Raw genomic sequence first — 24,089 nt, 5'->3', positions numbered from 1 at the left:
AGTTAATGAACTACGCACATAAAATTATCATCTTTATAAACAGCAGCTACAATTAGTAAACAAAATGTGAGAGCAAAATTTGGGGCCGCTCAAAGTCCCATGAACAAATTCATTGCTTTACCAAGAGTTCTTTCTGCCTGATGGTCCAGGTTGTGAATAGGAATTTAGAGACTGCAACCACTATCATTCGAGAGGAATCACTCTTGCAAATTCTTAGGGCAGTAACTCGATCTGTTAAGGACAGGTTCATACATAAGGGAGCAATCCGCCTAGATGCGGCATATGTATGGCAGAAGAAGAGTAAGTGCTCGTCTGTTTCATCAGCAGTGATGCAAAATTTTCAATTTTTGGCACCATCTGCGGAAGAAGCCCAGCATGCAGTAAAGGCAGCGAGTGGCAAAGTGTTGTACCTAAACTGCAGAAACAGAATACAGGCATGTGTTGGTCTGATGACATCCAAAAAAGCCTCAGTCAAGGGTACAGTTTTAAACTGCTGGAAACCTCTAGTCAATGATCCACTGTCACTAAAGTGCTTGATCCAAGAGGATATCCTCTCCCAAACTTTCTGCTTAACCATTGGAGGGCTTTCTGTGAGATTGCAACTGGTGTGTCCCAAAATTCTGGTAGCCCTAGCACAACCCTTGAGCTCCTCAAATTCCTCAGCCAATCAATTTTCTGCACTGGTTGCAATTGCCCCAAACATCCCTAAGACTAACCCTATTGCTTTACAATTAGATGGTGGACCATATACAGATCCAATATAGCAAAGATCTTAAAGTAGCAAGCTCTGTGATAGGATGGATACCAGGATCTAATCTAAGGGGCAACAGGAGGGTCCCTTTCCCCACCTCAGTAATGGTTCTGAGGAAATTATTCTCCTTTGCACCAAAAATGTTAAAATTGCTCTGCCCCGCATAGGCTTGCTCCTCTTGCCTGCATTTTATAGATGTTGACCGGAAAATACTGGAAAATACTGTGCTTTCTTTGATGTTCTAATAATGGCCCCTCCTCTGTGGCTAATGGCCTGCAAGCTTTTGGTTATTTGCGGGTACCATGATCCTGAGTCTGCCAGTCTAACTTCTAGATAGTCGAACTCAGTAACCCTTTCTATTCTCTCATTAATCAGACTGACCATGCCAGTCAGCCTCCTCTTTCTTGCGTATATCATTAGGTTGGGTTTAGCAACATTGACTTCCAACCCAAAGTCCTTGCAAAAGGCCCGGAAGCTATTCAGTAGGTTCTGGAGGCCCACCCTGGTCTTAGCTATTCTAGAATTTAGTATTTTTTTTATTTTTGTTACTTATGCTTGCCAAAGCAAATATTTATAAAAACAAAAGTCATTACAAAGGACAAATCATTGCTTGCTAAGTCTGGAACTATTCACTTTGTCAATGCTTTTTATCTTTGAAAGCCATCCTTCCCTTTCTTGTTTTTTGCAGCTAGTGACACAGAGTACAAATTTTGTCTTGGTGGGGATCATCTTGAGGTAGGATGTGGATATATATGGATGCCTGGTGATGAGGCAGGAATTTAGAGGGTAAACTGTGTGGCTCAGTGATACTGGTGTCTGTTCCTCAGATAAAATATGAACAATTACAGGACAATGCCAGTGAAAAAAGAAGATCAAAATAGTCGTCTCTTGGTGTGCCAAGGTTTAAAATAGCAAGGGAACGTGGCTGTATGAAACCAGACTGAGGAATGCTTTTACTTCATAGGTCATCAAGGTCAGTCAGAGATTCAGGGAGACCCTTAAAACTCATACATTTAGACTTTCTGATCACTAACTTATGTTTAATGAAATGTGAGGGGTGAATCACTTGGCTTTATGTAATGTTGGTGTAGTTGTTACAGATGAACTTTTAACATATGATAGCACATCATTTAACTGTGACATTATTCATACTTAGATTTTTTTTACTAGCTCACATGTCTGATGTTTGGCCCAGCACTGTCAGACCACTTTAAAGAAGGGCAAGAAAGTAACTGCATAGCACTTTAAAGTCTTCTCCTTACAAGCCAATGGAGTTTCATCAAGACACGATGATGTGATAATATTTCTCCAGGTCCTGTATGAGACCTGCAGCAGCATGCAGGAGACCCCACCCCAAGGAGTGCCAGTGTGGAGTCTGGAAGACCACAGAGGTGCAAATGTACAAGGTCTTAAAGAGCAGTTCTGAAGTCGGTTTCTGTAAAAAAAAAAGTTTCCGCTTTTTTTTAGGGAAGAGAGCTGGTACCAGGTGGTACACATTTTTTAGCAATGTGTTCCTTCATGGTGAGGTTGGTGACCAGGGTGAATCTAAGTGACTTGGCATTTGGAGGAAGTTGGGGTTTGAGGCCATCAAGGTTCAGGTCATTAAGCTAGGTCTATATTGTATTTATTTGTTATTTTTGGCAAATAACCAGAATTCTGTATTTGGTGGGATGAGCTTCAGGGAGGCACTGGACATCCTATCTGGATGATCTACAAGCTGTGTTTGAGGCACTGGATGTCTGAAGCAGACTTTCAAGTACAGTTGTGTATCATCGTCATATTGGTAAAAGTCTATGCTGTTATCTGTGAGTTGAGAGGCTCTATGTAAGGGCTGAAAGTGACAGGAGACAGTATGGAACCTTGGGGGCTCCACAGGTGATAGGGTTCTTTTGTCACCTGGAGGTGCTAATGTGGACAAATGTGTATTGATTAGAGAGGTAGAGATAGAACCAAGCTTGAAAAGAGATGCCACAGAGGTATTGCTTCTTGGTTGTGATAGACTCTTCTATTCTGCTCTGTAGAACAACCGTGACCACACAATCCCTATAGGGAAAGTCAAGAATGTGGCACAAGGGTATGGTTAATACAATATTTTATTTGAAGTGTGAGTAGTAATAAAATCTGCTGTCTCTTAAAGAAGATTTCCAGGATGGCTCTCTTACTATCCTGTAAAAACAGGAAAAGTCATATTTTGACAATGATACTGCAGGGCAGTGAACTGTAGCCTGGCAAAAACAATCTTTCTGTAGAACGAAGTTGCTAGTAAATAGGGCATTCAGCCAATGTATGTGTTAGTTGTCTATTTGAATCAAATTCAACAAAAAGTTATTTGCATCATTCTGAACACTTGGATCCCAAATATCTGTTTAATGAGTTTAAAAACAACTTGAGATGTCCTTTTACAAGAATCAAGGTGTGAGTATCAGTGCAGTGCAAATATTGGCTACCAGACTTAAGAAATGCTTCCAGGAGGCAAAGACCTATCTTCTTTTAAAAAGAGCCTTGAAATACAAGCAGCTGAACAAATATGGCCACTTTTACTGTGTTTAGCGATGTATTACTGAATTAATTTTATTTAACTTAACCCTATGGCATTTGGCATGCTGGATGAATTTAAAATCAGATGAAACAAAATAAATCTGCAAACAGACCAACAGCCTCACCGGTCCATGAAAGTGGTACATAAAATACCCCAAATAAATGGCCAGGAACATAGGTGCCTTCAATTAACTAGGAACAAGGGGGGGCTGACATAGCAAGACATTTTGGGCCTTATTACGAGTCTGCCGGTCACTAGACCTCCAGACTCACGGATGGCAGTCGGACTGCTGCCAATGCAGCGTTCCGATCTCCTCATCACAACCCTGGTGGTCAGACCACCAGGGAACCACCAACTCTGCCAGGATCAGAGATCCCCGGCAGTCTGGAGGTGGCAGCGGTCCTAATCCACCAGGACAGCGCTGCAAGCAGCGCTGCCCTGTGGATTACGAACCCCTTCTTAGACGGCGGTTTCATGCCGGTACTGCCGCCATGAAAATGCTGGCAGATAATGGGTGCAGGGAGCCACAGAGACCCCAACACCGCATCCCTCCTAGACAATCTCCACAACATAGGACTCCAACAGTTCGTGATGGAGCCAACACACTCAGCAAGACACACCCTCGATCCTATCTTCACTACAGGAATCTCCGCTGCCTTCAGTCACACCACAGAACTTCCATGGACAGACCACCGATGCATCCATTTCACCTTTAACACACCCACTGTCATCAGACCCCAACACCAACCATCACATAGAAACTGGACAAGAACAATGGACGATCAGCTCACCGCCGCCCTCGTCATCGACGCTCCCACCATCACACAAAACAACGACCCAAACACCGCAGCACGCGCCTTCCACAAATGGATCGCCGACTGCGCCAACACCACAGCCCCCCTCAAAAGGAGCACCCAGGCAAAGAAACCCAGCTGGTTCACCCCAAACTCTGAGAATCTAGACGCACTTGTCGCCGCCTCGAGAAAGTCTGGAGAAACACAAAATCCACAGAAGCCCATAGCAACTTCAGAGCCGCCACCACCGCACACCACCAACTCATCAGGAACACCAGAAAGAAAGCTACACAAGACAGAATCTCCTCACACGCACACAACATTCAAGGAACTCTTCAGCATCATCAAAGAGTTCGCCCAACCCAACAGTGAAACAATGGACATCCCACCCTCACAGGACCTCTGTGACAGACTCAACACCTACTTCCACCACAAAATCAAGACCATCTATGACAGTTTCAGCAAGGACAACCTATGCGCAGAACCCCCTATACCAAATCCCAACACAAACAAACCAACAATCACCACCTGGACCCCCCTCACAACCGAAGATACGTTGAGAACAATGAAGTCCATACACTCCGGGGCCCCCCGAGACCCATGCCCTCACCACATTTTCAACAGAGCCGCATACACTATCGCCCCCAAGCTCCGCCTCATCATCAACCGTTCACTGGCCGCCGCCACCTTCCCCGACGACTGGAAGCACGCCAAGATCAACCTCCTCCTCAAGAAACCCTCGGCAGACCCCACAGACCTCAAAAACCTCAGGCCATCTCCCTACTCCCATTTCCTGCGAAAGTCATCGAAATACAGTCAAGAGCCAACTCGCCACGTTTATAGAAGACCACAACATCCTCGACATCTCCCAATCCGGATTCAAGAAAAACCATAGCACCAAAACAGCCCTCCTGGCCGCAACAGATGACATCTGCTCCCTGCTGGACAAGGGAGGGATGGTGACACTCATCCTACTAGACCTCTCAGTGGCTTTTGACACAGTCTCCCATCACACCCTGATAAGAAAACTCCACAAAACCGGCATCAGGGACAAGGCCCTCAACTGGATCCAATCCTTCCTCTCTAGCAGAACTCAATGAGTGAGACTCGCCCCCTTCCTCGCAGACCCCACACCCACCACCTGCGCAGTGCCCCAGGGATCCTCCCTCAGCCCCACGTAGTTTGATATCTACATGGCCCTGCTAGCCACCCTCGTCAGAAGCTACGGAATAAACATCACCTCCTACGCCAACGACACCCAACTCATCCTCTCCAACGAACCTGACAAAGCCAGACACAACTTCCACAAAGGCATGGAAGCAGTCATCAACTGGATGAGAAACAGCTGCCTTCAACTCAACGCAAACAAGTCAGAAGTACTCATCATGGGCCCTCAACCCAACGCATGGAACGACTCCTGGTGGCCACCTATCCTCGGAAACCCATCCACCAGCCAAGCCTGCAACCTTGGAATCATCCTGGACTCCAACCTCAGCATGAACCATCAATTCAACTCAGTCACCTCCACCTGCTTCTGCACCCTACGCAAGTTCTTCAAGTGGATCCCCCTTGAACATAGAAAGACCTTCACACATGCCCTCATCACCAGCAGACTGGACTAGGGCAACGCACTCTACGCCGGACTCAACAAGAAACTCCCCTGCAAACTACAAAACATCCAGAACGCCGCCACTCTGGTCCTCGACCTACCTCGACACTGCCACATCTCGCAACACCTGCATACACTGCACTGGCTTCCCATAGAGAAAAGAATCACCTTCAAGATCCTCACCCATGCACACAAAGCCCTCCACAACACCGGACCAGCCTACCTGAACCAGTAACTCAACTTCCACATACCCCACAGGGCACTATGCTCAGCCCAGCTCTCTCTCGCAGAAGTACCCCGCATCAGGAAAACCAGAACAGGAGGATGATCCTTCGCCTACCTCGCAGCCACCGCCTGGAACGCCTTTCCTCTCCACATCAGACAAACCACCTCCCTCCTCAGCTTCACGAAGGAACTGAAGACATGGCTTTTTTAAGAACCACCTCACTGGTAATGCTACACTCTCTACCCCGCCCCCAGCGCCTTGAGACCCTAACGGGTGAGTAGTTGCGCTTTACAAGCACTGATTGATTGATTGAAACCTGAATATGCAATTTTTCTCTCTTAATATTTTTTTTGCTGTTGGATGCGTTTCAAAAGGACCTTCAATGCTTAAGCTTTCCTTAGCCTCAGGAATTATAACTCAGAGAACTGAATTTACATCATCATCCTGTGCTGGTAAATGAAAGTATATAACATTTGTTTATCACATCCTAATGTTCCAAATTGTCACTTTCTATCATTAGTAATGTCAGGTAAGGCCATGCTAATGAGCACTTGGTTGTCAATAATCTTTTCTTTGATCGCTTTCCTTTTGAGTTTTGAGTTACTTATACTTATACATTTGGGCTCAGTCTCTTTATTGACATATTTCTGTTGTTAGAACGTTTTAAAAACTCCTGTGCCATCGTTAAAAAAGGCAGAGGCCCCTCATTGTTGATTTTGTAGCTTAAGAGCCTACTCAAAATCTAGGGGTCTTCTGTTTTCTATGGTACACCCTCAATGATTGTGTAGTCGTTACACTTTTAACAGTGCTCCATTTTAGACTTAGACTGGTATTCAACTTTAGTGAATAGTAATATTATTCTATAAATGCCTTTGTAACACTTGGGGTTATTCAATCAGGGACATATACATGTTGGTACATGATAAATTATCGTAATGCAGTCTATCCTGAGTCTTTGCAAAGTCTGAACCCAAAGGGCTTTAGATGTTTTATTTGTCAACTTTATATAAGGTTCCCAAGCAGCATTGGTACATGAGAATGTTTCAGCCTCACAAGCCCCTTGAAATATAACAAAATAAATCTCCTCTGGGAAATTGAGTCAGGCAGCTGCCTCAGACAAAGTACTCTCTGCTCCAGTGGGATGATGACTGATCATCTATAAAGCTTGCTCCCTCTTTCCACTGCATTTTGGCTACTACTACAACACCAGATTCTTAAGGTAGCTCTACCATGAAGCCAAAAAAATGAAACCCAAAAGAAACTTCCTATCATCATATAATAGATTTATTATATGTAACAATTAAGGGCCAGATGTACAAAAATTAGGGGACTGTGAATTCCAAATTGTGATTCTTACCAAATCCCAATTAGGGAATCACGATTCCTAATGTAAACAAAAACCTACTATGTACTATTAACAAGCTATTCCGAGTGGTTAGCAAATCTTCCTTCGCTCATGAATATTTATAAAGTATGCCGCAGTTTGCACCCATGAAGAATGATAGCTGTCACAGGTATTGTGGCTTGTTGGGGTCAGCAGACCACCACGTTTGTGACTGTTTTTGAATAAAGCAATATTTTCCTTAAAAGAAAACGGGATGCAGAAAATGAAACTTTTATGTTTAATTTTTTGAGAATAAGCCACTGCCTGCTCTCTACAAATATTGTTTTACATTCTAAAAGGGAAAGGGGTCCCCTGGGAAGGGGTCCTCCTTTAAGAAGGTGGTAAAATATTATTATTTTGAGAACGGCATTCGGTCACAAAATAATAATACATACATTTTTGCACTCACAAACAGCCCAATTCTGTCAATCGGCCCGTTTTCGACCCCCAAAAGGTTTTGTACATATGGACCTAAAAGCTATGAGAAAAAGGTCCTTCAATTTCTAAATTAATATTCTTCTGTTAAAAATATTGTTCCTTGTGAACAAAGGTGGTTTCATGAGGGATATTCTACAATTGATCACTGTTTCATTATTTTTGTACCATCCAAATTTCAGTGGATGTACCAAGGCGGCAGTGTTGCTGTTTTGTAAACTTTTGCATGGATTTAGATCTAGTAGCCTACTCGATCCACTTGGAAAATATATGAGGTTGATGATCTAAGCAGGCCTTTTCTCATTCATTCAATGCCTTCACGTTAACAGCTGGCAAGTGGGGATTGACTCATGTTGCAGTTATCTCAGCACACCCCTGAAACGTGTCTTGACCTCCACTGTATGTGGTCTATAGTTGCCCAATTTTCCTCATAAATTGTTCAACTGCTGTTCTTTTTCCCAAGCATGAGTATGCACATGTAGATTGTCTGCTTTATGCAGAAAATCCACTGTTTATAAATTGCACCCTATTAAGGCACTCCAAACATGCTGCATGTTAGAAATGGGGTCTTTGGATGACAGTCAGGTTACCCCCTGTTCAAGCAAGGACCCTCACTCTAGTCAGGGTAAAAGAGAATCACCCTCAGCTAACCCCTGCTTACCCCCTTGGTAGCTTGGCAGAGCAGTAGGCTTAACTTCAGAGCGCTAGGTGTAAAGTATTTGTACCAACACACACAGTAACTTCATGTAAACACTACAAAATGACACAACACAGGTTTAGAAAAATAGGAAATATTTATCTAAACAAAACAAGACCAAAACGACAAAAATCCAACATACACAAGTCAAGTTATGAATTTTTAAAGATTAAACTCAAAAATAGCGCTTAGAAACAAAAATGCTTCGATGAGATGTTAACACGGCGTCGTGACAGAGTCGTTCCCAACAAGCCGACATCGGCGGCGCCGGACACGGAGTCGTGTAGACCCCCAAGTACAGTACCTTTGGTGAAGAGTGAAAACCAGCCGATGTGCGAAGTCGGGGATCGCGGCGTCTGTGCGAAACGTTGAATCCACGCACTTCGAGCGGCGTCGGTCACGACGTGGTGTGGCGACTTCCACGGAGTCGTGGACTTCAGCGGGGCTGCTGCGGCGTCGGGCCTGCGAAGAGCGTCACGTTCCAGCGAAGGTCACGGCGTCGGGTGCAGGCGGCGTCACCGGATTCAGCAGCGGCGTCGGTCCGGAGTCGTCCGAAGTTGATTTCCTTGGATTCCACCAGCTTTCCTTTCAAGGGCCCAGGGACTGGATAGGGCACCACTTGTCGGGGCAGGAGTCTCTCCAGAGACTCCAGGTGCTGGCAGAGAGAAGTCTTTGCTGTCCCTGAGACTTCAAACAATAAGAGGCAAGCTCCAACTCAAGCCCTTGGAGATTTCTTCACAAGATGGAAGGCACACAAAGTCCAGTCTGTGCCCTCTTACTCTGGCAGAAGCAGCACTGCAGGAAAGCTCCACAAAGCACAGTCACAGGCAGGGCAGCACTTCTTCCTCAGCTATCAGCTCTTCTCCAGGCAGAGGTTCCTCTTGGTTCCAGAAGTGTTTCTCAAGTCTGTAGATTTGGGTGCCCTTCTTATACCCATTTTAGTCTTTGAAGTCACCTTTCTTCAAAGGGGACTCACACCTACTTGTGAAATCCTGCCTTGCCCAGGCAAGGCCTCAGACACACAGCAGGGGGTTGGAGCCGGCATTGTCAGAGTCAGGCACAGTCCTTTCAGATGAGAGTGACCACTCCACCCCTCCCTCCTAGCAGAGATGGCTAATCAGGAAATGCAGGTTACACCCCAGCCCCCTTTGTGTCACTGTCTAGTGTGAGGTGAAAAACAACCCAACTGTCAAACTGACCCAGACAGGGAATCCACAAACAAGGCAGTCACAGAATGGTTTAAGCAAGAAAATGCTCACTTTCTAAAAGTGGCATTTTCAAACGCACAATCTCAAAATCAACTTTACTAAAAGATGTATTTTTAAATTGTGAGTTCAGGGACCCCAAACTCCACATGTCCATCTACTCTCTAAGGGAATCTACGCTTTAATCATATTTAAAGGTAGCCCCAATATTATCCTATGAGAGAGACAGGCCTTGCAATAGTGAAAAACGAAGTTGGCAGTATTTCACTGTCAGGACATATAAACCACATTAGTATATGTCCTACCTTACCATACACTGCACCCTGCCCTTGGGGCTACCTAGGGCCTACCTTAGGGGTGCCTTACATGTAAGAAAAGGGAAGGTTTAGGCCTGGCAAGTGGGTACACTTGCCAAGTCGAATTTACAGTGTAAAAATACACACACAGACACTGCAGTGGCAGGTCTGGGACATGATTACAGAGCTACTTATGTGGGTGGCACAACCAGTGCTGCAGGCCCACTAGTAGCATTTGATTTACAGGCCCTGGCACCTCTAGTGCACCTTACTAGGGACTTACTAGTAAATCAAATATGCCAATCATGGATAAACCAATTACATACAATTTACACGGAGAGCATATGCACTTTAGCACTGGTTAGCAGTGGTAAAGTGCTCAGAGTTGAAAAGCCAACAGCAACAGGTCAGAAAAAAATAGGAGGCAGGAGGCAAACAGACTGGGGATGACCCTGCATAAGCAAAAGTCCAACACGACCCCCTACCAGCCTAAAGCCAGGGGAGAACAATCAATGCCTTGATGTACTTCCCTGATTGGGGCGATAGAACAAGGACCCAGGCCCACAACAGCAGGGGCATGTTCCAGTTCTACGCCTTCCTGACTCCAGTTGGATCCCTCTGTCCATACTCTCAGGGCCCACTAAGCTAACCCATGGGGAACCCTTCTCCACATCTGCAGACACCATCTGTGCAGCACCTAACTTTACTTTGCTCACAGATGTGTCCCACTGGGCAGATAGTACCACCAGGGCCAACACAGTGGTGTTGCCCACTCCACCCCCGGGGTGTGACTCTCGCCACCCCCCCAGGGGCAACTCTGTCCACCAGGACAGCAAGCCACGGTGGCCCGGACAACTGTCAGGGATGAGAGCCCGACCTCAGGCCTCTCCAACCACTGTGACTGCGGAGAGTGGGGGGCAGTAGCCCCAGGTGCCTGGCACCCTTTGACCACTCTCTCTTCCACCAGGTCAGGGATGACAACCTGACCCTGGTCCTCCCCTCTGGGGCTATGTACCCTCCCTGCAGAAGCGGTACCCCCAGAGTCAAAAACTGTCAGGGTGCTTGTAGAAGCAGTCTGTTAGAAATTGGGTCTTTGGTTGACAGTCAGGTTACCCCCTGTTCAAGCAAGGACCCTCACTCTAGTCAGGGTAAAAGAGAATCACCCTGAGCTAAGCCCTGCTTCCCCCCTTGGTAGCTTGGCAGAGCAGTAGGCTTAACCTCAGAGCGCTAGGTGTAAAGTATTTGTACCAGCACACACAGTAACTTAATGAAAACACTACAAAATGACACAACACCGGTTTAGAAAAATAGGAAATATTTATCTAAACAAAACAAGACCAAAACGACAAAAATCCGACATACACAAGTCAAGTTATGAATTTTTTGAGATTAAACTCAAAAATAGCGCTTAGAAACAAAACTGCTTTGATGAGATGTTAACACGGCATCGTGACGGAATCGTTCCCAACAAGCCGACACCAGCGGCGCCGGACACGGAGTCGTGTAGACCCCCAGGTACAGTACCTTTGGTGAAGAGTGAAAACAAGCCGATGCGCGAAGTCGGGGATCGCGGCGTCTGTGCGAAACTTTGAATCCGTGCACTTCTAGCGGCGTCGGTCACGACGTGGTGCGGCGACTTCCACGGAGTCGCGGACTTCAGTGGGGCTGCTGCGGCGTCGGGCCTGCGAAGAGCGTCGCGTTCCAGCAAAGGTCACGGCGTCAGGTGCAGGTGGCGTTACCGGATTCAGCAGCGGCGTCGGTCCGGAGTCGTCCGAAGTCGATTTCTTTGGATTTCCACCAGCTTTCCTTTCAAGGGCCCAGGGACTGGATAGGGCACCACTTGTCGGGGTAGGAGTCTCTCCAGAGACTCCAGGTGCTGGCAGAGAGGTCTTTGCTGTCCCTGAGACTTCAAACAACAGGAGGCAAGCTCTAACTCAAGCCCTTGGAGATTTCTTCACAAGATGGAAGGCACACAAAGTCCAGTCTTTGCCCTCTTACTCTGGCAGAAGCAGCACTGCAGGAAAGCTCCACAAAGCACAGCCACAGGCAGGGCAGCACTTCTTCCTCAGCTATCAGCTCTTCTCCAGGCAGAGGTTCCTCTTGGTTCCAGAAGTGTTTCTAAAGTCTGTAGATTTGGGTGCCCTTCTTATACCCATTTTAGTCTTTGAAGTCACCTTTCTTCAAAGGGGACTCACACCTACTTGTGAAATCCTGCCTCGCCCAGGCAAGGCCTCAGACACACACCAGGGGGTTGGAGCCGACATTGTCAGAGGCAGGCACAGTCCTTTCAGATGAGAGTGACCACTCCACCCCTCCGTCCTAGCAGAGATGGCTAATCAGGAAATGCAGGTTACACCCCAGCCCCCTTTGTGTCACTGTCTAGTGCGAGGTGAAAAACAACCCAACTGTCAAACTGACCCAGACAGGGAATCCACAAACAAGGCAGAGTCACAGAATGGTTTAAGCAAGAAAATGCTCACTTTCTAAAAGTGACATTTTCAAACGCACAATCTCAAAATCAACTTTACTAAAAGATGTATTTTTAAATTGTGAGTTCAGGGACCCCAAACTCCACATGTCCATCTACTCTCTAGGGGAATCTACACTTTAATCATATTTAAAGGTAGCCCCCATGTTATCCTATGAGAGAGACAGGCCTTGCAACAGTGAAAAACGAAATTGGCAGTATTTCACTGTCAGGACATATAAACCACATTACTATATGTCCCACCTTATCCATACACTGCACCCTGCCCTTGGGGCTACCTAGGGCCTACCTTAGGGGTGCCTTACATGTAAGAAAAGGGAAGGTTTAGGCCTGGCAAGTGGGTACACTTGCCAAGTCGAATTTACAGTGTAAAAATACACTTACAGACACTGCAGCGGCAGGTCTGAGACATGATTACAGGGTTACTTGTGCGGGTAGCACAACCAGTGCTGCAGGCCCACTAGTAACATTTGATTTAAAGGCCCTGGGCACCTCTAGTGCACTTTGCTAGGGACTTAACAGTAAAACAAATATGCCAATCATGGAGAACCAATTACGTACACATTTTACACGGAGAGCATAGGCACTTTAGCACTGGTTAGCAGTGGTAAAGTGCTCAGAGTTGAAAAGCCAACAGCAACAGGTCAGAAAAAAATAGGAGGCAGGAGGCAAAAAGACTGGGGATGACCCTACATAAGCAAAAGTCCAACACGACCCCCTACCAGCCTAAAGCCAGGGGAGAACAATCAATACCTTGATGTACTTCCCTGATTGGGGCGATAGAACAAGGACCCAGGCCCACAACAGAAGGGGCATGTTCCAGTTCTACCCCTTCCTGACTCCAGTTGGATCCCTCTGTCCATACTCTCAGGGCCCACTAAGCTAACCCATGGGGAACCCTTCTCCACATCTGCAGACACCATCTGTGCAGCACCTAACTTTACTTTGCTCACAGATGTATTGCAATGGGCAGATAGTACCACCAGGGCCAACACAGTGGTGTTGCCCACTCCACCCCTGGGGTGTGACTCTCGTTCCCCCCCCAGGGGCAACTCTGTCCACGAGGACAGCAGCCAAAGTGGTCCCAGACAACTGTCAGGGATGAGAGCCCGACCTCAGGCCTCTCCAAGCACTGTGACTGCGGAGAGTGGGGGGCAGTAGCCCCAGGTACCTGACACCCTTTGACCACTCTCCCTTCCACCAGGTCAGAGAAGATAACCTGACCCTGGTCCTCCCCTCTGGGGCTCTGTACCCTCCCCCCAGGAGCGGCACCCCCAGAGTAAAAAATTGTCAGGGTGCTTGTAGAAGCAGTCCACCAGTGCAGGGATGTTAACCTGCAACTGATCCTCCAACCTGGGGTCTGTACCTTCAGGTTGGACCAGGGCCAGGGGTGAGGCTTCCCTCCCCCTGCCCTCTCTTCTGGGGTCCTGAACCACCCAACTAGGAGTGGCCCCCCAGAAGACAACATGGTAGGGGCACTGTTAGCAGTAGCCCCTTCCTCCAGGTCAGGGGGGACACCCTGAACCTGGCCTTCCAATCCAGGGTCTGTACCCTTAGATTGCTCTGGGGTCAGGGGTGAGTCTTTCTCTCCCCTTCCCCTACTCTCAGGGTTCTGCACCCACCCCTCAGGGAGAGTACCCCTTGAAATCACACCAGGGGGGGTGATTGGGCAAACCTCCCCCCCCCCCTTCAGGTCAAGGTTTATCCCCTGCACCTGATCCTCCAGTCCAGGGTCTGTACCCACAGACTGGACCACTGCCTGGCAACCCAGGAATTCCTGGGGGGCATACCTACCCCCCACCAGGTCAGAGTTTACCCTCTGAACCTGGTCATCCAACCCAGGGTCACCACCCTGCGGTTGAACCACTGCCTGGCGCACCAGGACTTCCTTGGGAGCGCACTTACCCCCCACCAGGTCAGAGTTTACCTCCTGAACCTGATCATTCAACCCAGAGTCACCACCCTGCGGTTGAACCACTGCCTGGCACACCAGGACTTCCTGGGGGGCATACCTACCGCCCACCAGGTCAGAGTTTACCCTGTGAACCTGGTCATCCAACCCAGGGTCACCACCCTGCAGTTGAACCACTGCCTGGCGCACCAGGACTTCCTTGGGAGCACACTCACCCCCCATCAGGTCAGAGTTTACCCCCTGAACCTGATCATTCAACCCAGAGTCACCACCCTGCGGTTGAACCATTGCCTGGCACACCAGGACTTCCAGGGGGGCACACTTACCCCCCTCAAGGGACACACTGTCCGAAGGGCCACACAAGAGTCTGGCTGGCGCAAGTCTCCTGACCTCAGCCCATCTGACAGAGTCTGGATTCCCCCCAACCCAGAAATGGTCTCACCAAGGTCATTCATGGGGGGCTCTGCTCTCAGAGCTGACCCCTGACCCTCCAGGTTCTCCACTGGGGTCCGCAACCCCCTCTCAACCCTCTGTCTGGCCTTCTGCACCCCCTCACTAGGAGTGGTACTGCCAGACACCAGAACTGGTGGGACGCTGGCTACAGCCGCCCCCCCCAAGTTCTCCTGACACTGTGGGATCTCCCTCAACAGATGGCCCTATGGTACAGGCTAGGCTCCCCTCCTGGTGTTCCCTCATGGAACTCTCCAGGACGTGGGACCGGATCTCGGGCACCTTGGACCTCAGCCCATCCCCATTCCCTCTCCTCAGAGACTGGACATGGGGTCCCTCACCCATCCCACTACACTGGGACATACCTGGGACACTACAACCCTTCCCTACCTCACCTGGTTGGGAAATACCTAGACCACTCCTCTCAGGAGCCCCCCCAAATGCCTCTTCAGACTCTCTGGTACTCACCAAGAGGTCTGCCTCCATTGTAAGCTCCCTGGGGTCAGAGAACTCACACTCCACCTGGTGTTGGCGTAGCTCTGGAAAATAAGGACTAGACATATGCTCTCCAGCAATTACATCACTCAGCCCCTTACATGAATTAACCAAACCATCCTGTGACTCTGCTTTGAAAAAGCACCCCACATCACCCTCCTGAGACTGGTGAGACAGTACCTGACTGTCCCTGACACTCAACCCACACTCTTCTGGGATGTCTTCACACTCCATAACCGGGACGTCTACCTGGGGGGAACCCCTCTCCCTGTCACTCTCACCTAGAGTCAGTAGAGTGTCCCTCCCACCAGTAGGAATATGACTCCCCATGCCAGTTCCCCAATCCACCTCAGGGACCCTGTGCATCACTGGAGCTACCTCACACCCCTGAACCTCCTGGTGTGTGTTAACTCCCTCCTTCAAGTAGGGCACCACATCTCTGGGCATGTGCACTTCTTCAGCAGCACTAGATATACAATTGTTGCTGCCACCATTCCAGCTGGATTCAGCCCTCATGACTTCCAGCTCCTTCATTTTGAGCTCATAAGCCCAAATCCTCTTTTTGATCTCTAAGTCCCTCCTCCTTTCTTCCAACTCCTTCTCCCTTTGCTTCCTCAACTCCTTGAACCGGCGAGCCCTCTCTGCCTGTCTGTCCTGTAACTCTTCAGGAGTCAGACCCTTGGATGACACCCTGCTACCCCTCCTGGGGACCCTCCCCCCAGGCGTAACAGGTACCTCCACTACACCACTGTGTATCCTCTGCACTTCCCCACCCACATTCTCCTCCTCTGTGTGCCCTCCAGCCTTCTTGATTGTCACCCAGGCCCTCTGTACCTTTTGCAGCTCCCCCTCCCTGGTGGAGCTCTCAGTGGGACAGTCAAGATCTTTAAGGAACTGTTTCAATTGAGCAACTGAGTACCCCTTCAGTTTCTCTATTTCAAACACAGCTCCAGCTGTTGCATCTCCAGATTGAGACATGGTGGTCACAAGTGCAAAGTTCCAAAGGCAGAAAATAAGTTCCCAATGAAGTAAAAATAATCAGTCAAGGGATCAGTAAAATCATGGAAGTAGAACAAAAAGGAGTCCTTAAGAGAAAAAGCAACAGATCACCAAACAAGTAGTATGTGCTCACGTAGTGGTCTGAACTCAAACAGTAGTGTACACTTAATTACTGTATGTCAAGTACAAATACAAGTCCAAATCCCAACCGCTGATCACCAATGTTAGAAATGGGGTCTTTGGTTGACAGTCAGGTTACCCCCTGTTCAAGCAAGGACCCTCACTCTAGTCAGGGTAAAAGAGAATCACCCTCAGCTAACCCCTGCTTACCCCCTTGGTAGCTTGGCAGAGCAGTAGGCTTAACCTCAGAGCGCTAGGTGTAAAGTATTTGTACCAGCACACACAGTAACTTAATGAAAACACTACAAAATGACACAACACCGGTTTAGAAAAATAGGAAATATTTATCTAAACAAAACAAGACCAAAACGACAAAAATCCGACATACACAAGTCAAGTTATGAATTTTTAGAGATTAAACTAAAAAATAGTGCTTAGAAACAAAAATGCTTCGATGAGATGTTAACACGGCGTCTTGACGGAATCGTTCCCAACAAGCCGACACCAGCGGCGCCGGACACGGAGTCGTGTAGACCCCCAGGTACAGTACCTTTGGTGAAGAGTGAAAACAAGCCGATGCGCGAAGTCGGGGATCGCGGCGTCTGTGCGAAACTTTGAATCCGTGCACTTCTAGCGGCGTCGGTCACGACGTGGTGCGGCGACTTCCACGGAGTCGCGGACTTCAGCGGGGCTGCTGCGGCGTCGGGCCTGCGAAGAGCGTCGCGTTCCAGCGAAAGGTCACGGCGTCAGGTGCAGGCGGCGTTACCGGATTCAGCAGCGGCGTCGGTCCGGAGTCGTCCGAAGTCGATTTCTTTGGATTTCCACCAGCTTTCCTTTCAAGGGCCCAGGGACTGGATAGGGCACCACTTGTCGGGGTAGGAGTCTCTCCAGAGACTCCAGGTGCTGGCAGAGAGAAGTCTTTGCTGTCCCGGAGACTTCAAACAACAGGAGGCAAGCTCTAACTCACGCCCTTGGAGATTTCTTCACAAGATGGAAGGCACACAAAGTCCAGTCTTTGCCCTCTTACTCTGGCAGAAGCAGCACTGCAGGAAAGCTCCACAAAGCACAGTCACAGGCAGGGCAGCACTTCTTCCTCAGCTATCAGCTCTTCTCCAGGCAGAGGTTCCTCTTGGTTCCAGAAGTGTTTCTAAAGTCTGTAGATTTGGGTGCCCTTCTTATACCCATTTTAGTCTTTGAAGTCACCTTTCTTCAAAGGGGACTCACACCTACTTGTGAAATCCTGCCTTGCCCAGGCAAGGCATCAGACACACAGCAGGGGGTTGGAGCCGGCATTGTCAGAGGCAGGCACAGTCCTTTCAGATGAGAGTGACCACTCCACCCCTCCCTCCTAGCAGAGATTGCTAATCAGGAAATGCAGGTTACACCCCAGCCCCCTTTGTGTCACTGTCTAGTGCGAGGTGAAAAACAACCCAACTGTCAAACTGACCCAGACAGGGAATCCACAAACAAGGCAGAGTCACAGAATGGTTTAAGGAAGAAAATGCTCACTTTCTAAAAGTGGCATTTTCAAACGCACAATCTCAAAATCAACTTTACTAAAAGATGTATTTTTAAATTGTGAGTTCAGGGACCCCAAACTCCACATGTCCATCTACTCTGTAGGGGAATCTACACTTTAATCATATTTAAAGGTAGCCCCCATGTTATCCTATGAGAAAGACAGGCCTTGCAACAGTGAAAAACCGAAATTGGCAGTATTTCACTGTCAGGACATATAAACCACATTAGTATATGTCCTACCTTATCCATACACTGCACCCTGCCCTTGGGGCTACCTAGGGCCTACCTTAGGGGTGCCTTACATGTAAGAAAAGGGAAGGTTTAGGCCTGGCAAGTGGGTACACTTGCCAAGTCGAATTTACAGTGTAAAAATACACACACAGACACTGCAGTGGCAGGTCTGGGACATGATTACAGAGCTACTTATGTGGGTGGCACAACCAGTGCTGCAGGCCCACTAGTAGCATTTGATTTACAGGCCCTGGCACCTCTAGTACACCTTACTAGGGACTTACTAGTAAATTAAATATGCCAATCATGGATAAACCAATTACATACAATTTACACGGAGAGCATATGCACTTTAGCACTGGTTAGCAGTGGTAAAGTGCTCAGAGTTGAAAAGCCAACAGCAACAGGTCAGAAAAAAATAGGAGGCAGGAGGCAAACAGACTGGGGATGACCCTGCATAAGCAAAAGTCCAACACTGCACTTATAAATAATTAAGTTGTGAACAATGACTACATGAAAATAGAAGGACACCAAGGGGGTCATTCTGACCTTGGCGGACGGCGGAGGCCGTCCGCCAAGGTACCGCCGTCAGAACACCGCACCGCGGTCGAAAGACCGCGGCGGTGATTCTGACATTTGCCCTGTGCTGGCGGGCGGCCGCCAAAAGACCGCCCGCCAGCCCAGGGCAAATCAACCTTCCCACTAGGATGCCGGCTCAGAATTGAGCCGGCGGAGTGAGAAGGTGCGACGGGTGCAGTTGCACCTGTCGCCTATTTCAGTGTCTGCTGGGCAGACACTGAAATACTTTTTGGGGCCCTCTTACGGGGGCCCCTGCCGTGCCCATGCCATTGGCATGGGCACGGCAGGGGCCCCCAGGGGCCCCGCGGCACCCCCTACCGCCATCCTGTTCATGGCGGGAGAGCCGCCATGAACAGGATGGCGGTAGGGGGTGTCAGAATCCCCATGGCGGCGGAGCGCGCCCCGCAGCCATGGATGATTCAGACGGGCAGCGGAAAGTCGGCGGTACACCGCCGACTTTCCGTTTCTGGCCGCGGCTGAACCGCCGCGGTCAGAATGCCCAGCGGTGCACCGCCAGCCTGTTGGCGGTGCTACCGCCGACCTCCGCCATGGCGGTAATTACCGCCATGGTCAGAATGACCCCCCAAATGTCTTTGGTGGTTACTTGGTTGTAAATTGGAACGGTACAAACTTACAAGTGTTTGGGGTTAACCTTCTCTGGCTCATGAAGCTGGGCTAAGCATATGAGTTGTATAACTACGTCAGTGATTGTCAGTCTTGGGGGGGGTCTAAAAGTGATCAACTATTTGGTGGCCTTTCAACTGGGCTAGTGCTAAAAACCTTTTCTGGTAAAGTAGTACTGCTTAATGGAAGGACCTGTCCCAGTTGGAAGACAACTGTGTCAATTTCAATTTCCAGTTAGCTCAATGGGGCAGGCTTTCAGGCTAAAGATGGGTCAGCTTCTTGGATAGAAGTGATTGAAATTTGATTGCAGAGGTTTCTGTGCAAACTATCTTCTCTTTCTGGGGTGCCCTCTATGAGGGATTTTGCAGGTTTAATAACAAAACCTGCATTTGAACTATCGCTATTGAAATATTGTAATTATTCTGTACTGAAAGGTTTGTTGTGCATAATTAATAATGCTTCTTATTTTGTGTGTTTGTATGTGTCACTGTGGTTGAATGTCATAGTATCAACTACAGAAATATTGGGCTACAAGGATAATGTGGCAAATATATTGACAACCAAAATAGTGATGTATGTGGCAGGGCTTTACTGATAATACAAACATTTTACATACCACCTAGACCTGTTTTTTGCCAGTATGAACACACACATTCCTTAGAATGTGCATGTGACAGGCAGACTTAGGGCCTACAAAGATAACTAACTGTTTAAAGTTAATGCTAGCAAATGTGAGCTTGATCGCCATATTTCATTCCGAAATGCATTTTGACATTAGTTCAGTTAACAAAACCGTGAACTGGAAACTTTCAGCTCTCAGAAAGATTCAGAGCTATGTCTGGTTATTACAGGTGCAAGGTCATCCTGCTCTGTGCTAATCTGACTTGAAAGAAGGCAATAAAAGGTTACATTTGCTTGCTTTTTGTACACTGCTGCAAAAGGGACATTGTCAGTGTTCTGAATTAGCACAATACGAGCTCTGAATGAATGTCCCCTTCCCTCTCCATTTGTAATAATTGGAGACAAAGATTTAAAAGGATGCTACAATTGGGCAAGGGTGGCTCGGACTGATTGCTGATGGAACATGGAGAAAGGCAGTACAGCATCCATTTTAGGACATCTTCATTCCTCACTTATCCCTACCTCTGATCCATGTTTCTCATCCATCAACCCTACTTATCATCCCAACTTCTCATCCCTGTTTCTCATCCCTACTTTTCATCCATCATCCCTATTTATCATCCCTAATCCATGCTTCTTATTCATCATTCCTAATTATCATCCCTACTTCTCATCCCAACTTCTCAACCCTCATCCCTGCTTTTCATCCCTACTTCTCATCCATCATCCCTGCTTCTCATCCCTATTTCTCACCCATCATTCCTACTTATCATCCCTACTTCTCATGCATCATCCCTACTTCTCGTCTCTCATCCGTCCGTCTCATACCTCATCCCTGCTTTTCATCCATCATTCTTGCATCTCATACCTACTTCTCATCCATAATCCCTACTTCTCTTTTGTCATACCTACTTCTCATCCATCATTTTTACTTCTCATCCATCTTCCATCATCCCTATTTCTGATACCTCATCCATCATCCCTAGGCCTCATCCATCATCTCTACTCCTCATCCACCATCCCTTCTCCTCATACCTCATCCCTCAGTCATACCACCCCATTTTCAGTGTTGTGGAACACCCCTTCACACTAATTGGTTGGCAAAAGCTAATCACAGTTAAGAGAGAGGCCTGCATTCTATTGGTCTAGTCACTAAAACAGTCTTCTCATTGTATGTGCTGAATGAGAAGGGAGGAGAGGAAATACAACTGTGTGAAGTCAAGGGTGCACAGCATTTCATTGTATTTAAGTAAGTGCTTTTCTGTTTAAACAGGCCTCTGCAGAACACTCAGATGGTTTGGGGAAAAGACAGGCCTCACATATGTCATAAGGCAGCACTTGGAGAAAGGGTTATACAGTTCATTCCAAAACGTTTCATGTTTCAGTGTCATATATAACAAAGGAAATGCTTAAAATCATCAGTGGAGACAGTGCAATACAATTCATCTGAATCTTTTTCTTGCTTCAGTTTTATGTGAAACAAAGGGAATGTTTTAGTCTAAGTCTGTAGCTCCAGAGCTATTTATATTATTTCCTTGCACTTTGCAGATTCCAGGCCTGGTTGGGCTTCAGTTGTGTAGGATACCAGGAAGAGCAATGCCTAAACAAAAAGAAAGTTGAAGGTAATTGCAGATTCAATAAAAAATAAAAGCTGGGTTGCCTTTTAAAATTAGCTTCATGCTTGTCATTTTTATCTGGTTTCATTTGTAAACCATAATGTCAGCAGCGTGCATTGTGGGGTAGTTTTTATAGTTTGCTCAAAGAGTACATGTATGTAAAGTAAACATTGGCATCAGGGAAAATCTCACAACTTCAGGTTGCCTTTTTCATGTAACTGCATGCATCTGAAGGTGTTTTGATCTCTTGTTCCTTCCTCCCACATATATTGCTTGTTTTAAAATACAGCTTGCTGGGAGCATAAGTATTTTAACAGTCTGCTCATTTGCAAAGTCATCTGTGGCCTGCATTTCTTATATTGGCTTGAATCAGCAGTACTTGCGTACACCCTTAGAGACTAACGCCTCCGTTTCAAGGCGTACTTTGAATTTACTGTAAAACCAGTAGTGCATCGAGTAGTCCAGAACCCAGTTACTGAAGTGATATGACAGATACATTATGCAGACTTTTTCACACCTGTTATTTACTGGGTGGCTTAAGACTTGGACACCATTTTGGATTTTTGCTGCAAACCTTCCCGAATTTAACAGAGGACGTATGTGTTATGCTCAGGTTCGGCACGCGCTGCTGCGTGCCGAACCCGGACTGCCTCGGTCGCGTCGGTGGCTCGAGCGAGGCAGTACGGCAGTTGGAGAGAGATGAAGCCTGAGATCAGACGCGGTTTCTGCGCTCTTCGTCTATTAATTATTTAATAATAAAGACAACATAAAACGATACCTCGGTGTCTCCGGACGTGATTATAACATCATTTAAGTGGCGACGAGCTGGTTTCCTACTACGCGTGCATCGGAAGAAGATTAGGTCGTTATTCATTGGCAGTTTCTTCCTACATATCATTTCTGTGAAGAAAACAGACCTATTCTGGGTTTTCCCTTCCGGAGGTTGGTGAATCAGCAAGTATAGCACGTGTACTTATTTTTACTGGAATTGGCCATTTCAGGTGCCATCTTGGAAGTATTTCTAGCATGAACCTTTACTGATTTGGATCACCAATTGAACTTTATTGTTACATTGTCATAACACATTGTCTGTGAACGTCACGCCTGGTTTTAGTAATGCAGTCTGTCAATCCCCCACCACCGTTCTTGGAAACTCCTGGGGCTGCTCCTATTCCATGGAGATAGTGGTTTGATGGTTTTGAAACCTACCTGGGTGCAATAGGTGCCTCTCGTTTTCGTCCTGAGAGAAAGAAATGTTTGCTGTTGCATTCATTGGGGTATGAAGGGAGAGAGATTTTCAAACACTTACCTGAGCTACCGCAAAGTGATGAAGAAGAACTAGATGAATATTTGATGACTACAAAAAAATTGTCCACAAGATTTGATGTTTCACCTAGTCTTGTAGTTTTGCGGCACAAATTCTTCAAGCGTCAGCAGTTTCAAAGCGAGGATGTTGATGCATATGTCAGTGCTCTAAGACAACTGGCTTCCAAGTGTGAATTTCGGGATTTTCAAGACCAACTCATAAGGGACCAGTTCATCGGTCATTGTTCGAATAAACATATTCAGCAGAAATTACTCACCATGGGAAATCCTACGTTGGATGAAGCTATCAAAGTAGCCAAGAGTGTGGAGCTTGCCCAGATCTCTTTGATGGAACTTTCTTATAGCTCTACTGTGAAGGGTTCGGATCCTCTTCATGTCAGCGTGGTTACAAAAAGTGGTGTGGCAAAGAATACTGATATGAAGAAGAGTGACAATGTTTTTTTTAGATCTTCGAACATTTGTTTTAGATGTGGTAACATGCCCCATTTCAAAGATGGCAAGTCTTGTCCTGCAAAGAACGTTATGTGTAGAAAATGTGGTAAAGTCGGTCACTTTGCTAGAGTCTGTCAATCCACTAGTAATAAGCAAACTAATGTCACGTCCATAGGGGAGGAAGAAGAAGAAAATAGAGAAGAATCTTTTGTAAAAGCCTTCCAAGACATGATTGTTGTAGTCACAGATAAAGTATTAGGGGTCAAGGAACATAACCAATGCATAGATCCCATGGTGGATATTTGGGTTGGTGATAAGAGGCTTTGCTTATTGGTGGATTCTGGGGCACGCATTACTATGATTTCATCAGAGCTGTTTCATAATACTTGGGGTGACAGAAAGTTGTTCCCTCCTGATAGGTCTCCGGTCTCGTATGAAGGCAGGAAAATTGAGTTAGAAGGTTACATAGAAGACATTTTGGTGTTCAAGGGTCGCAAGATTTTTGGGAAAATATATGTGGCCTACAAGGGTTTGAACATTTTGGGGTGGTATCATCAGGGTTTGTTTGGCATGGTGCTGAAACCTGGAACGAAAGAGCAGGTTTTGGTGGTGGAGTGTGCAGATTCCAAGACACCGTTTGAGGATGAGTTTCCTGGTATTTTTGCCCAGGGTGTGGGGAAGATTACAGGATTCAAGCATAGAATAAAGGTTAAGGATAGGGCCATTCCGGTAAGACATA

This window comes from Pleurodeles waltl, chromosome 2_1 (assembly GCF_031143425.1).
Source record: "Pleurodeles waltl isolate 20211129_DDA chromosome 2_1, aPleWal1.hap1.20221129, whole genome shotgun sequence".
Lineage (NCBI taxonomy): Eukaryota > Metazoa > Chordata > Amphibia > Caudata > Salamandridae > Pleurodeles > Pleurodeles waltl.
This window is presented reverse-complemented; position numbering follows the sequence as displayed.